A 15580-nucleotide genomic window follows, 5' to 3' on the forward strand; every position below is an offset into this window, starting at 1 on the left:
TAGAAAGAGGCAGAGATACACAGCAGCATTAAAAGATGTAATGGATTAGTGTTTCAGATCCATCCTCATCATCAGTAGACAGATAAAGGAATAGGAATGTGTGGAGAGCACTTAGATTGTGTACTGCACTCTGTGGTTTCAAACGGTTGTGTAAAATCATGATTCCACTTTGGTTCGTGACTTCCCCAACCAACATTGAGCCTGTATTAGAAATTAGGGTGGTAAGAGGCCATTCACACAGGCCTCTGGGCATTTAGTTGCTTTCCAATGGGGTGGGGTTAAGAAGGAATGTCCCGCAATGACAACAAAAAGGTAAAACAGATATCGATGGACAGAACTGAAGAACAGTTCGAAAGAAGGATCATTGGGCTTAAAACATTAACTCCGATTTCTCTCCACAGATGCTCCCTGACCTGCAGAGATTTTCTAGCAATTTCTGTTTTGCTTTTGTTTTCCCTTTTGTTTCTGATTTCCAGCATCCACAATTTTTTTTGTTTAATACAATGGCAATGCAGGCAGCTACTTTGTCTCTTTCATTCACGCTTGCTGCCATTTTCCACAGAAAAAAAACTTTGAACCACCATTACTTAAATGAATCAGCTCAAGAATAATCTGACCATAGTCCACCTCAATCCATACTGGTTCTAGAAAGTCCAATTAAAAATAATTTATTTTTGTAGCAGGTGAGAGGAACAGTGATGTAAAATCATTCAGTTTGCAGCTATGCAGACTGCAAATGCCTAATCATTTGGAGGCTAGACATGGTGATATTTGAAAACACAGATGCCAAATGTCAAGGGCTGTCAAGGCTAAAATGGGCCTCTTCAATCAAATACACCATGGAAGTTCTACTGCAACAATTGACACTCCCACTGATTTGTACTGCCATGGGGGGAAGAATGCTGCATTCAACTGTCATACCTGTCGCTAAGTATTTTATTTGTGGTCATCTGACCTTTGTCCAAGTTCTCCCACATACGTCTGGATAACCATAAATCAAAAATAAACAAAAACAGAAATTGCTGGCAAAATCTCAGCACTTCTGTCAGTAGCTATGGAGAAAAATCAGAGTTAATGTTTTGGGTGCAGTGACACGTCTTCCAAACTGACTGTAGGTAGAAATCTATTGTGTGTGTGGGCACGTGCATGCGGGTGTGGGTATGCTTGTATGCATGCGTAGGATAAAGATCTCAGACAGGGAGGCAGGGATAAAAAGGTCAGTCTAGGAGAATGAATAGTTACTACTGGGGACCATTAGTGACGACAATGTGTTGATTGTGATGGTAACCCATGTGATGACAAGGCCTGATATGTGGAGGTTGAAGGACATGGGAGAAGGTGCTCAACCCTAAAATTACTGAATTCAATGCTGAATCCGGAGGGCTGCAGGGCCCCCAAGCCCCATAGATCAGATAGGTCCAATTATGTCTAATGTCTCCAAAGAGAATGATGATGCGATAAATGTATTGAGAGATATTTTTTAATTAAACTGAGGGAAGCATTGCTGACAAGCGAAGAGAAATATACAAGTTGGAAAACATTGCTAGCATTCCACTAGAGACTCTGCAGCTCTTTGTGTCACACACTTGGCCCTTCTTAGTGTACTGATCAAATGAAAATGGGACAGTTTAATTTGTCACACTTAAAACCAAAGGGATTAGAACATCTCACTAGTAAACAGAAGGCTGGTTGCATTCTCCTTTGAGACTACTATTACACACAGAAATTATATTAATCAGTACCTATATTTACTCCGAAATTATACTTGAAAACCGTTTCTAATTGCTATGTTTGTCTGCATTCACACATGAAGAATTAAGTAAAATCTTGACATTTTGTGGTGTAAACGTATCAAACACCTTAATTAATCCAACATGTCACATTATCAGCTTGCATTATAAAGTTCGGCATCTACCTTGCCCAGTAATGAAAAGAAACTTTGTAGAGTTCATTATTTCGAACACTCATTTGACTAATTAACTAACTGATTATGCTGGCACTACCATAGATATCATTAAGACATTTCAACACTGAGTCATACATTATGAGCCAAGTTATAAGATGCGCATCATAATTCATCAAGGAAATGGCAGAAAGCGCATTATAGCTAATTTGACAATTTTTCCTCAGCTGTTTATTCATCTCAGTAGGATATGCTTTTCTTCACACGTGTATGGATAATGCTGCATTGTGTACTATAGGTTCTCAGGCACCAATATCCTCTGCTTTCTCATCCAAAGATATTCTATAGCTGTGGGCCTACATAATGTACATCAGCATTATTGCTTGTAGAGAGACCAGGGTAGAAGATTGCAGACAAGAATTAGAGTGATCGAAAAGCTTCAAAAGCTGAGAAGACTTGATAAGATAGAGGGCTGAATTAACTGCAGATGATAGGGGTTTCATTTGTAGGCTAGCAACCCAGAAAAATCCTTAAAGGACAATGACTGCTTACCACTATAGCACATGCTTGAGGCCCAAGATTGTGTATTAATCCAGTCACACAGATCAGTGATGATAGGATTAGGGTTGCACTATGGCAGCAAAGGCAGAGCTCTGTGGGGTCCTTCCTCTCATGCAGTTCCCTTGGTGAGGTACTAAATGATTTTAAATAAAACATTCTGTGTGGTTTGGTTGTTGTTTCCCTATCTGACACACTCCCGCCTGATTAAATACAACACCACTATCAAACTCAACTGAGGAGGGGCACAAGATTTCACCCTTTCAAACTTTTTCTACTAAATAGTGAAAATAAGAACAAGGATAGCTTTCTCGTTATCAGAAATAGGCCATTCAAGAGTATTTTTTACATTACCATTGCCCTTTGTGCAAAGTTCCGTCCCCTCAAGTATGAGGTGCTCAGGCAAATTGTATTTAAAGACAAATTTCTGAAACATTAGCATGTCAGAGGATAGCAAATTTGATGACAGTTACAAAGCACACCAAGGAAACGCCTTACTCTTCTTGCAATGTGACTACGTTTCTATGACTATCACCATGCCTAGGCACAAGACTTTACCTTCAATTATTAAGGATGAGATTACGGAATACTTGGAAGAGCATGGTTAAATAGGTTCTGGATCAGTGGTGCTGGAAGAGCACAGCAATTCAGGCAGCATCCGACGAGCAGCAAAATCGACGTTTCGGGCAAAAGCCCTTCATCAGGAATAAAGGCAAAGAGCCTGAAGCGAGGAGAGATAAGCTAGAGGAGGGTGGGGGTGGGGAGAAAGTAGCATAGAGTACAATAGGTGAGTGGGGGAGGAGATGAAGGCGATAGGTCAGGGAGGAGAGGGTGGAGTGGATAGGTGGAAAAGGAGCTAGGCAGGTCGGACAAGTCCAGACAAGTCAAGGGGACAGTGTGGAGCTGGAAGTTTGAAACTAGGATGAGGTGGGGGAAGGGGAAATGAGGAAGCTGTTGAAGTCCACATTGATGCCCTGGGGTTGAAGTGTTCCAAGGCGGCAGTTGAGGTGTTCTTCCTCCAGGCGTCTGGTGGTGAGGGAGCGGCGGTGAAGGAGGCCCAGGACCTCCATGTCCTCGGCAGAGTGGGAGGGGGAGTTGAAATGTTGGGCCACGGGGCAGTTTGGTTGATTGGTGTGGGTGTCTCGGAGATGTTCCCTAAAGCGCTCTGCTATTATGGGCAATGTTGCTAAGTTTGCAGATGATACAAAGATAGGTGAAGGAATGGTGTTGAGGAAGCAGGGAGGCTGCAGAAGAACTTGGACAGGTTAGGAAAATATGCAAAGTACCAGATGGAATGCAATGTGGGGAAAATGCGAGATTATGCACTTTAGTCAGAAGAGCAGAGGTGTAGACTATTTTCTAACTGGGGAAATCAGAGTTTGGAGGTTTAGAATGCAAGTTAACATGAAGGTTCAGTTGGCAATTAGGAAGTCAAATGCAATGTTAGCATTCATTTTGAAAGGGCTAGAATACAACAGCAGAGGGGTACTGCTGAGGCTGTACAAGTTTTTGGTCAGACCATATTTGGAATATTGCAAGCAGCTTTTGGTCTGATAGCTAAGGACTTGGGGAAGCGTCCAGAGGAGGTTTACAATTATGAGCGCGGGATGAAGGATTGTCATATGAAGTGCTGTTGAGGGTTCTGGGTCTCTGCTTGAAGTTTAGAAGGATTGAAACTTACAGAATACTTAGAGGCTTGGATAGAATGAATGTGGATAAGATTGTTTCATTTGTAGGAGAAACTAGGACCAATGGGCACAGCCTCAGAGCAAAGGCACGGTCCTTTAGAACTGAGATGAGGAGGAATTTCTTCAGCTTGAAGGGGGTGAATCTGTGAAACTCCTTGCCACAGAAGTCTACAGAGGCAAAGACTGTATTTAAGATAGAAATAGATAGGTTCTGGATTAGTAAAGGGGTCAAGTGGTTACGTGGAAAAGGCAGAAGGATTGGATTGAAAAATGTATCAGCCACTACTAAATGGCAGAGCAGACCCACTGGGTTAAATAGCCCAATTCTGCTCCTTTCTTGAATAAATAATATAAATGTGTGCACTTTCCCAGCAGAAGTTTGCAATTTCAAATCAGTAGTGGAAACCAAGCTGTTTTCAACCTGTGCCCAAATTGTAAAGGTTCATATTCTAACTCAGAGCAGACTGGAGATAAAACTTGGGTTTTTCTGAATTTCATAGGTTAGACCCATCTACGAAGATGTAAGAGTACCTGCAAGATGACAGTAAACTACAACGTATTAGTTAATTAAGCTTGGGTTAATTTTTATTGTTGATCGCACAAGTCAACAGGGTACAGATAAAGAGTAGTATCAACATTGAGACTGGACAACAAGTCTTCCATAGGGCAAAACATTGTTCACCAGATGCAGACAGGTGATTTAGTATGTCTTGGGGCTATTATGACTTAAAAACAATTTTTTAACAAAAGTAGTATGAAATCAAAGGCTGCATGAAAGAATTTGTTTTATGCAGCGAGTTATGGTGCAGAGTTTGGTATTTGAAAAAGTACAATACAATCAAACACAAACTTTCAAAAGAATATTGCATGAAGACTTCAAGCCCCAGCTTTCTCAATGAGACAAGAATCAGGGATTGGATGCCTTCTGCCTGGTATGGTCTACTCATGCTTGTTTCATGGAGGGCTGGTCCAGAAAGGATAGAGTCAGGGCCATTGGTTTCCAGAGGTAAGAAAGGAGGTGAGAGGATGCAGGTTAGAAAACTCCATTCACTGGGACATTGGACCTGCATCCACCTGATACCCTTCCATATATTTCATTTACGCCATATCATTTCATATCCACACACCCACCCCTTCTCACACTGATGACAACCCCCACGTCCACCAAATATAGCCCCATGAGCACTCACCCAGTTTTCACAGTGGAGAGAATGCGAGTCTGATAACAACCTTGAGAAGTCTTTCAGATGTTCATAAACTGTCAAGACAAACAAACAACCATTCAAAAATCTCTTCAAAAAGATCCTCTTGGTACGCCAATGTTGCCAAACAAAATATTCTTCGCCATGTTGACAGCTCTATAAACAGTCCCTGTTGAGCTGAAACCATGAGTGGGGTTTAGAGCTCAATCATGAAGACGTTCAATGATGCAACTGTGTCAATAAAGTCTCCAGAGCTGAATATGTAAGTCTTTGAACCATTGGAACAGATGCCATTTAATTTAAAGGCTCAAGAGATTGCTGAGCTTTCAAATGATAAAAATGCAGGGTCAACTGACATGCAAAAAATTAAATCTTAATACTATTCAATGCAGAAGACTACTTTTCCATGAGGTAATGCATCTTAAAACTGCAACTGAACTTAGTAATCATTTAATTTTAAGGGAAAAAAAATAAGTCCTACCATTGCGTTAAAAAAATACTTCATATCATGTAGCGTTTAACACTAACAAAAACATGTTTTAAACTTGCCTGTCAAACTGTTCCAGAACAAGCTTCCCTATATTCATGCCCACTGTAATCTATTGTGAAAATTGTGGGTGTTCTAAAATTACCAACCACACAATAGCTTCAAGTCCTTTGAGTGTGGATTCCCAACATGCACCATTATCCCACATTCTTGAAAATAGCTAAGGACATGACTGGGGTCAAGGATCAGGTTCCCTGTCTCTTTCTTCATCAGACCTGCACAGGTTTGCCCTGCATTAGGAGCCTAAAATCCACAAAATGGTCCACATTCACCGGACAGTAAGTAGAGACAGGGGTGAAGATATGAAAGGCTGAATGGCCTCCTTCTAAACTACATCATTTCATAATCCTAAGTAGATTCAGTTGTCCATATACACCATCACCCACATTATGTAGCCTATTTTTAAATATAATTTCGTGTTAAATATAATAAAGATAAAAAGTTCCCTCGAATTTTCTTCAGTAATTATCTAAAACTTAGTTAGGTATGGAGTTTTCAATCCAATCATTGCTGTAAAGACAACCAACATGAAGTGAAAATGCCAACGTTATGGTTATCTTTCTCTCCAGTATCCGGGCAAGTTTATTCAAAATGAGCTGCAATTTTCATTTCAGACACATTTAAAGTTGATGTCCCAGCTCAGTAAAATAATGAATCATTGTAAAAAAAGTTCTTACATGTAATTATACATCAGTTTTGTTTAGATGTTACCCATTGTTTGGGCTTTCTTTCACAGGCATCAACCAAATTCACTGTTCAGGTACAGGTGCATTGCTGAGTTTAGATTTGGCAGTCATACTCAGCAATCCAGGTTTTATTCTTCTGCCAGTCCAAAACCTAAATTACCTGCTTTACCAGTGCACACAGCCATTCGAAGGAGCCACTCAATTTCATATGGACATAATCTCTCTTCACTACTTACCATTAGTTAATCCTCGAACAATGCTATTAATGCAGTAGCAACACTAAGGGGGTGAATTTTATCCAGATACTTTAATATTAACCTTTTAACAAGCTTACTGATGTTCCATTTGGGAGAAAGCCATGTTCACGTATTGTTCTTGCCTTCACAGTTTTTATTTTGCTAACAAGTGCTAATAATAAGGGAGAGCAAATCTGTATCACTTGCGAACTTAATGCAAGTAAGTTTATGTATCTCCAGAGTTTGGACTTAATACCAATTCAATAAATGTCAAAGCATTTTAAACTGCTTTGCTTAAATACAGATCGTCCCTGCTCTATGAATGTAAGATATATTTGCCTGTAATCAGTGCCAAAATAACTAATTAACACTCCACAGTTTAAATTCAACCTTGGGAGTAATTTCACACTGCAGGTAGAGAGTTGGATCATTCCCAGAAAATGTTAATTTTAGAAAAATTAAAAACATCTTCCTGATTGTTGCAGAAAAAAAGAGCAAAAACATCCAATAATTAATAACCAGAAAGTTTACACATACCTCAAAGCAGTTACTGATGTGAAACCTGCCCATATACATTAGCATTTTCATAGAATCACAGAAATGATACAATACAAAAGGTGACCTCATATTTGCACCAGTTCTGTAGATGAAAAGTTCCCCAAACATGTTTCCTCCACCTTCTCCCCATAAGCCTTTGGATTCTTTTTGTTTTCTTTTAAGTCTATTCCCCTTAAATGCTTTAATTGTGCCCATTTCCTTCAAATTCTTGGCAATGCCTTGAACAAGTCACTGACCTTTAACTCACTGTGAAAGTCTTTCCCCTTTTCCTTTTTGTTCTTTTTTCCAATTACTTAAAGTCTTTAGCTTTGATTCTTCTTGATCCCTTTGACTGGGAACAGTTTTTTCTCTATGTGGTCCAGATCCAGGATTTTGTTTACTTCCATCAAAACTCCCTTTCAAAGGTAATAACTCAAATTTCTCCAATCTATTTTCATAAGAGGTTTCTCATTGCTGGAACCATTCTTGCAAATCTTTTCTGCAATTTCCCCAACACCTTAATTTGCTCTAAAATCTGTTGCAGCCAGAACTGTGCACAATACTTCAGCTGATATTGAACAAATTCTACACAAGTTTAATATAACCTTTGTGGTTTTGTATTCTACAAGCCTAATAATAAAGCTCAGTCACTATACTCTAGGAACTGCTCTAGGAACCCTGTTCTGTTACCTTCAATGATTTATGCTCTTATACCCCCTTTAGAATTGTACCATTAGTAAGTTAGGATGGAAACAAAATAAAATAGATGTTAGAAAGAAAACTCTTATTCCTAGGATTCTCAAAATTGTGAAAATTTGATTAAGCCATCAAATTGTCCGATTTTACCTAACTGTCCAATTCACTTAAAAGAACTCGCACAGCCGGTTTCCTTAAAAATATTTTGATTGTAACATGAATTGCTAACTTATAATACAAAGTTAAACAATGCTCTTATTAAAATTCTCTCACACAAACTTCCAAAGAAACAAGGATGTGAAGAGTGGAAAAGTTGAAACTTTATTGCTGGAACAGCACAGCAGGTCAGGCAGCATCCAGGGAACAGGAGATTCGACGTTTCGGGCACAGGCCCTTCTTCAGGAATGGGCCTGTGCCCGAAACGTCGAATCTCCTGTTCCCTGGATGCTGCCTGACCTGCTGTGCTGTTCCAGCAATAAAGTTTCAACTTTGATCTCCAGCATCTGCAGACCTCACTTTCTCCTCGAAGAGTGGAAAAGTGCAGGTATGAGGGGAAAAAACAAAAAGAGGAAGATCAAGAGCACCAGTCCAGACCGTAGGAGCTGAGTTGTTTCCACTTGGTTCCTTCCACTGCTTTCTAATTCTTTGCTGATGAGGTGAACTCATTTACACACCAATGCAGCCCTTCTTTCACTGATTGAGAAGTTGCCCTTTTGAGTGTCTTTACAGATGGTTTCACCCCTATTTAACTTTCAACAGGTAATTTATGAAGAACGCAGCTTCCAGGGAAATGAGAGAACAGATGTTAGGAGATTTTGTTTTACTACCTGTCCACACAGGGTGTATATGGGAGCAGGGAGGGGAGAGAGACTGGGGTGCTTTCTGTTTGCTAGGTAGATGTTTAAGCTCTAATGTCCATACAGAGGACACTTGCCCTATAACCAATCGAGTAGCTGTCACCATGCTGAGCTCACAACATCTGGACCATTGAAAAACTAATCAAAAATAATGCAAACTGCCCTGAACATATATGGAACCAAGGGGTCAAGAATTCTTCTCCAGTGCTTCAGTAAGGCAACATTACAATTCAAACTTATTTCCAGTAACATGGTTTTAAAGCTACAACTACAAGGAGGACATCATCCCACTTTTTAAAAGTCTGAAAAGTGGGTTTTTATACATCTTGTCTTTCCTAAAATGAATCACTTCACATTTTGCCAGGTTGAATTTCATCTGCTTCTTGTCTACCTATCCTAACTTGTAAAACATCTTTTTGAAGTACTGCATTATCCTTGTCGTAGTCCACAATGCATCTTTTTCTAAAGATCATTTGTAAATTTTGTCCTCTGCACCAAGGTTCCAGTTCATCATACAGGTGAAGCAGAGGGAAGAGTTCCAAAAAAAGTGACCTCTAGGTACTTCACTATAAAAATCTCCTCTGGCTCAAAGACCATCCATTACTCTTTTTCTTTGTATCCATTTTGGCTCCTTCCCTTTTATTTCATGAACTACAGTCTTGTCCAAAGGTCTTTTGCATGCATAATATCAAATGCCTTTGGAAGCCTATGCAAGCCACAACAGCATTGCTCTCAATGTCCGATACCTCTTCAAAAACTCCAGCAAGCTAAACACAATTTTCCCTTCATTAAGTCCATGCTGGCCCAGATGAATTAAATTGCATTTGTCAATGTGACTATTCATTTTGTCTCAAACTATTTTAGAAGTTTCCCTGCCACTAAAATTAAACTGACTGGCTTGACTTAATTTAGACCTCTTTTTGAAAAGGATACAATATTTGCATTTCTCCAAAGCTTTGGCGCTGCCCCTAAATCCAAAGATGACTTAAAACACATAGCTAATGCCTTCAATATTACCACCCTCACTTCCCTCAGTATCCATGGAAGCATGTCATTTCACTCTGATCTCATCCACTTAGTATGGGCATCATACCCAATACATTCTCCTCAATTCTGACCTGTCCTACTAAATTAATTACCTCTTTCATCGTGGCTTAGTCAACATCTGCCTTGGTAAAGACAGATAACAATACCTCAGCTATCTCCCCTGCATCATGGTGTAAATCATATCACCCTTGTACTGATGATATGCTGATAGAACACTTTAGGATTCCCTGTTTATTAACTGCCAGTCTCCCTTCATACTCTCACTTTGCCATTCATTTTTTTCCCCAACTTCTGCACTAAAGTTTCAATATTCAGCCTGGTTCTCTATCTGACATGTCTCATCATAATCTCTGTCACTTTTGACACCCAGGGAGGTTTAGATTGGTTTGCCCTATCTCTTTTGAAGGAATATACTATGATAGGTTGTGCATAATTTATTCTTGGAAGATGGCTTTTGTTCAATGATTTTTTCCTGTCAACTTTTGACTCCAAAGCATTGGTCTAAATCAATTTTTACTCCATTGAAGTTTGCTTTTCCCCAATTAATAATTCTTAATCTGAATTGTACTTTGTCCTTTTACACAGCAAATCTAAACCTCATGATACAATGGTGTTACTATCCTTTGATCCACTTAGACTGCCTCATTCCCAAAGATCAGGTTTAGAAATATTAGGAACTTTGAAGTACTTTAGTGCAGAGGGCTCTGGATGTCCTCATGCATGAATTGCAGAAAACTAACATGCAGGAACAGGTGAAGGCTAATGGAAGTTCAACACTTATGCTAAAGGAACAGAATGTAAGAGTAGGGAATTGTTGCTGCAACTATACAAGGAATTTTGAAAATGGACCCGGAGTATGTACATGGTTTTGGTCCCCTGAGGGATGCAGTTGCTTTGGAAACTCACTAGCTTGATTCTGTGATGATACTGTAGCTTTAAGAGACATGTTTTGTCCTGGTTTCTTTTCCAGAGATTGGGGACAAACAGTCTATGAGAAGGTAAACAACTTGTGAGGCCTGAGTAGAAGCTGAATGGGTATGGTCAAGCTCTGACAGATCCAGGATTGGTTTTAGTTAGCTTTCAGCAGTTGTTGCTGGGGTCTCAGCAGTGTTGGAAGGCAGTGAGTCCCTCCCAGCTGCTACACACTCTCTCCCAGAGTTGTCTTTTGATGTTCTTTCCCCCTGGATTGGGTAACTGCATGCAAGACAATTTGTTTTATGAATTGGCTTATTTGCCAATGATGTGCTTATCAGATGTTACTGTATTGGAACAGTTAATTAGTGCTAGGTACTGTATCAATTTTTGTTACATTTTCAAATAAAGTTGCGATTCCAAGTTCTTATTTCTTTCATTGTATTTTAAATATAGTGTTTGAATAAATTGTGTTTTGTTTAATGTCAAGTAGTTTGACCAATCAAATTGCATCTGGAACACCTGACATTTACCTTTAAATTAAGAAAAAGTTAGGGTTTAGGCTATCTTCTTAGTTTATTATTGGTGCCTGGTCTGGTCCAGAACAGTTCCAAAAATGAAGGCTTTTTCTTATGAAGGGAGATCAAGCAGTTTAGATCTACACTCTCTGGAGCTGAGAAGAATGAGATCAAATTGAGGTATAAAAGGTACTAAAGAGGATTAACAAAATGGATGTAGAGATGATGTTTCCTCTTCTAATACAATCTGGATGACAGATCATAGTTTTAGGATAAGGAGTAACAAATTTAAACCAGCGATTAGAAAGAATTACTTCTCTAAGGATTGTGAATCTGTGGAAGTCACTATCTTACAGTGAGGTTGATGCTGGACACTGAATAAATTTGGGGAGGTAGACAGATGATTTTTAAATAGTAATGAGTTGAAAGGTTATATAGAGTGGGCAGGAAAGGAGGAATTGAGACCGAGATGAGTCAGGCATGATCATTTGTGATGGAATAGGCGAGAGGGGCAGAATTGTCTGCTCTTGCTCTTTGTACTTATGTCCGCATGTCTAGCACAACTTCCTTTCTCTTTTGACTAGAAACCTACTGATGGAGACAACTTTCCTCCACACTTGAGGAATTCTTGCCCCTTCTGGCTTTCGCCACTCTCGTTAATGTATAGATAATTTAAGTGCTCCATTCTAAGTACCATAATTCTTGCACCTCTCATTGTTTAAGAAACTTTGATTACGTGCGTTAATTCAGTCATTAAAGTCCACTTGATCCAAATCTGCCAAATTTCATTATGGTAAGAAAATTGGTCAGAAGACAAAAATTCAGTTTTTTTTATTTGTGCTGTGTAGTTAGAAATACATAAAAAATAATAAAATGGAAACACTGCACTCACTTCAGCCAGTGCATGATGCTGTTCTCCCTTCACACAGTTTTATTTACCCACTTTATTCCCAGATCCCTATCTGTTTTCCCCCATTCAAAATGACATCAAAAAACTTGAGTAACCAATGTTTGAAAGTACTATGTAAATTCAAGATGATCTTTTTCTTCAATATATTCAATCGAAAAGTTTAACATTAACAGTTTCTGCCTCTCAATTCAGCAAGTAACTTATACAGCCTCATGATCATGTAAAGAAACATCAAATGCATTTTCCTCAAAACATTTTACATTTTATTAATAAACTCTGACTGTCTAACCATTAACTGTCTTTGAACAACTTTAAATATTCTCTCATCTGACCCAATAATCTGTATTGGTTAAAACAGAAGAACTCCAACTTTTCAGTTCTTCATATCTGTATTCCTTCACACCATGCAGCCGCTAATGATTTGTGTACTTCCCAATATTGCACAAAAAATAAGCAATTCTTAATAAGTTTTTATTAAGATACTATATACAACATTATTTCCTGCTCTCTACACCCTATAACTCTTGAAAAAGCCTAAAATTCCATTTGCTTCAAACTCCAGCAAACATGTTTAGCAACTCCGTCTATTCTTACACAACACCAACATAATTCCATTTAAACAATTGCTGTGTTGTAATTTATAGAATGGCATCAACTCAGATTTACTGAGATTGATTCCTTCTGGCTTATCTCTACCTTGGTAATATCCATTAGCAGCTTTGTAAACCAAAGAGTTAACTTTCTTTTTAATATTTGCTACAAAATGTTGATACCACTCCTTCCAGGTCAGGTGCATTGCAAAGTTATTAATTCACAATGAACTAAGTTGGGCCCAGAACCAAACCCTGTGAGACGACCAGAGATTTTCAATTTTGCCCATAAAACTAAAAGGCCTTTACTCCTACTCCATGCTTCCTCCCTTCTCACTAATTATTAGACCAAATTGCTTCCTTAGCCTTAGTTGCTTTTATTCAAGCCTCACTTGTGAAAAAAACTCAGTTTGCACATCCATTTTATTTGTCCTTGTATAGTATGTTTCCTCCTTGAAGAATTCCATGACTTTTGTCATACTCAACCAATCCTTTACAAATCCACACTGGCTATTTCTAACCATCTTCTCCTCACCTAGAAATAATGGGTTGTTAAATTAAGGATTTGAATGGAGGTAGATGTTCTTTATCACTTGTTAAGCTGACCTATAAAATTGCCCAGATTCTAAAAATGAATAATACATTGACTACACTGAAATTCTCAAGCAGTCATCCACACTCAAGAGTTCTGAAATTCAATAGATAAACACTGTAGATGCTTGAAATAGGAAATGAAAATAAAATATGCTGGAACTATTCAAATGGTCAGACAGCATCCTTGAAGAGAAGGGACTGCTAATGGGCTGCAATGAATGCAGGGTAGAGAGGAGGATAATTGGAAGACAGACGACAGAACAGGGTCCTCAGACCCCTGCATAGAAGATAAAGTGAACCTGCCTCAAGTTAGTCGCCAGAATCTGTACCTCAATCTGGAGAGGTTAACCAAAAAGAGATTTCTAGACAAGTCTACAGTGTTCACAGCCAAAACTACAGTCAGTCCTGAAGATGACATTGAACAATAGGCCTCAGACTTTATGGTAAGATGGGGTCTTTCCAAGGCCATGATGGCAGGCCCCAGTGAAGAGCCAGAGGTATGTTGGAAGCTGAGGTAGAAGATAGGGTTAAATATCATGCGGTAAGACTTGAAGGGGAATTTTCAATGGACAAATGTATCTTGTAAACAGGGCAATCACATCATAACTAGCCCTTGACGAAGGAAATTTATTGGGCTACAAATTTGATGAGGGCCTTTCATGACACATGGTAAAATCCCTGTGGTGGCAGAAAGTCCAGTAAATGCCCACCTGTTGATCACTTAAGTGCCTGAAATAACCCAAGAACACTGGGCCTCCTAACACTAACTTGCTGATGGTTAACATAGAGTGGGAGGGATGGTGGGCACTGGCAGCATCCATAGCACATCACCCAATATGTATGGGTCAACTGTCAATCCAGCTCTGGTGGGGCTGTAAACTTCAACCTAACTTTTCAGATCATTAATGAAAATTTAGCAAACTGAAATGTCAATTCAGTCTTTCATCCCGAACAGATACTGCCTGGTCTGCTAAATATCTATTATTATCCCAGAAATACAATACCTGGAGTCAGCTCACTTTCCTTCCTTAGTATCCTTGATTTATCCCACCAAGCCATGGAGTTTTGCCTTTCATTTAACTTACCTAAATTCTTTAAACGTTACTCACCATGGTTTAAAACACGTAATATTTCATCTCCTATATTTTCCACCTTACACACCAAGGTGAAGCCTTTACTAAATATCCCTTTCTTCTCAGAGGTTCCCACTTTAAATCAATTGCTTTTGTTAATGACACTTCCAAAATATTATGCTATAAATTTTACTCAACATCATTCCTTTATATTCTATTAGTGGAAGTAGCAAATTACTGGAAAAGTCACAACCAGATTTAACATAAAATATGACCAAGTTGTTGCTCAGACACCTGCTATTTATGACCTTCACACATACCTAATGTGGAGCATAAAAACTGTACAATGAGGAGGAAAACAATAAACAAGCAAGTCACATACCTGTTATTATTGGAAGTTGCAACTATATCAATAACATGTATGACCAGTGTATTCAACTTGTCCTTCATGAGCATGGCAGAAATTTATCCTCATTTCAATTTCTCTGAACTACAGACAAATGAAGTCATGGATTCATTCACCAAGCCAGTGTGTTTTTCTGCAAATGTTTCGTTGCCTTGCTGGGTGACATCAGTGCATCTTTGATAAGATGTTGGTGCTCTGTCCCGCCTGGTATTTATGTGTCTCAGTTTGTTGGTACGTCCGCTTCTGTATCTGAATGGTTCATATACAGGGTCCATTTCAATAGGTCTACCCCAGCACCCACAAACGGAGAAGCATTAGGACATTATTTAAACGGGCAAGGACACAGGGCAGCAACCCAGGACTTCAGGAGGTAGAGCAGGAACGTCTATTCAAAGGATTTAAATGAAATGGGTACCACAAGAGCATTATCCTCCAGTACTTATGGGACAAACCCAAAAGAAGAAAATACTAAGTGACCAGACACGATAGCCACCATACCAAACAAAAGGCATATCAGAGATAACTACCTGACTACTCAGACCCCTAGGAATCTTCGTGGCCCACAAACCAGGAAACACTTTTCACCATCTCCTCTCAAAGGTTAAAGACCCAACATCCAC

General features: G+C 39.1%; 1 protein-coding gene across 7 annotated transcripts in view; it reads right to left on the reverse strand.

Moving 5' to 3' along the window:
- The window catches only part of LOC122562539 (leucine-rich repeat and immunoglobulin-like domain-containing nogo receptor-interacting protein 2), a 740273-nt gene that overhangs the window by 689464 nt on the left and 35229 nt on the right, over window positions 1-15580 (reverse strand). For 5 of the 7 annotated variants that reach the window (XR_015760131.1, XM_043715460.2, XM_087996360.1 and 2 more), the window contains exon 2: window positions 5340-5407. The exons of the other annotated variants lie outside the window; for them this stretch is intronic. The gene's annotated coding sequence lies outside the window, so the exon portion shown is untranslated. The remainder of the gene's footprint in view (window positions 1-5339; window positions 5408-15580) is intronic. 7 annotated transcript variants of the gene reach the window in all.

This window comes from Chiloscyllium plagiosum, unplaced genomic scaffold (assembly GCF_037043375.1).
Source record: "Chiloscyllium plagiosum isolate Xiang-an unplaced genomic scaffold, Cpla_swu_hap1 HiC_scaffold_2, whole genome shotgun sequence".
NCBI classification, from domain to species: Eukaryota; Metazoa; Chordata; class Chondrichthyes; order Orectolobiformes; family Hemiscylliidae; genus Chiloscyllium; species Chiloscyllium plagiosum.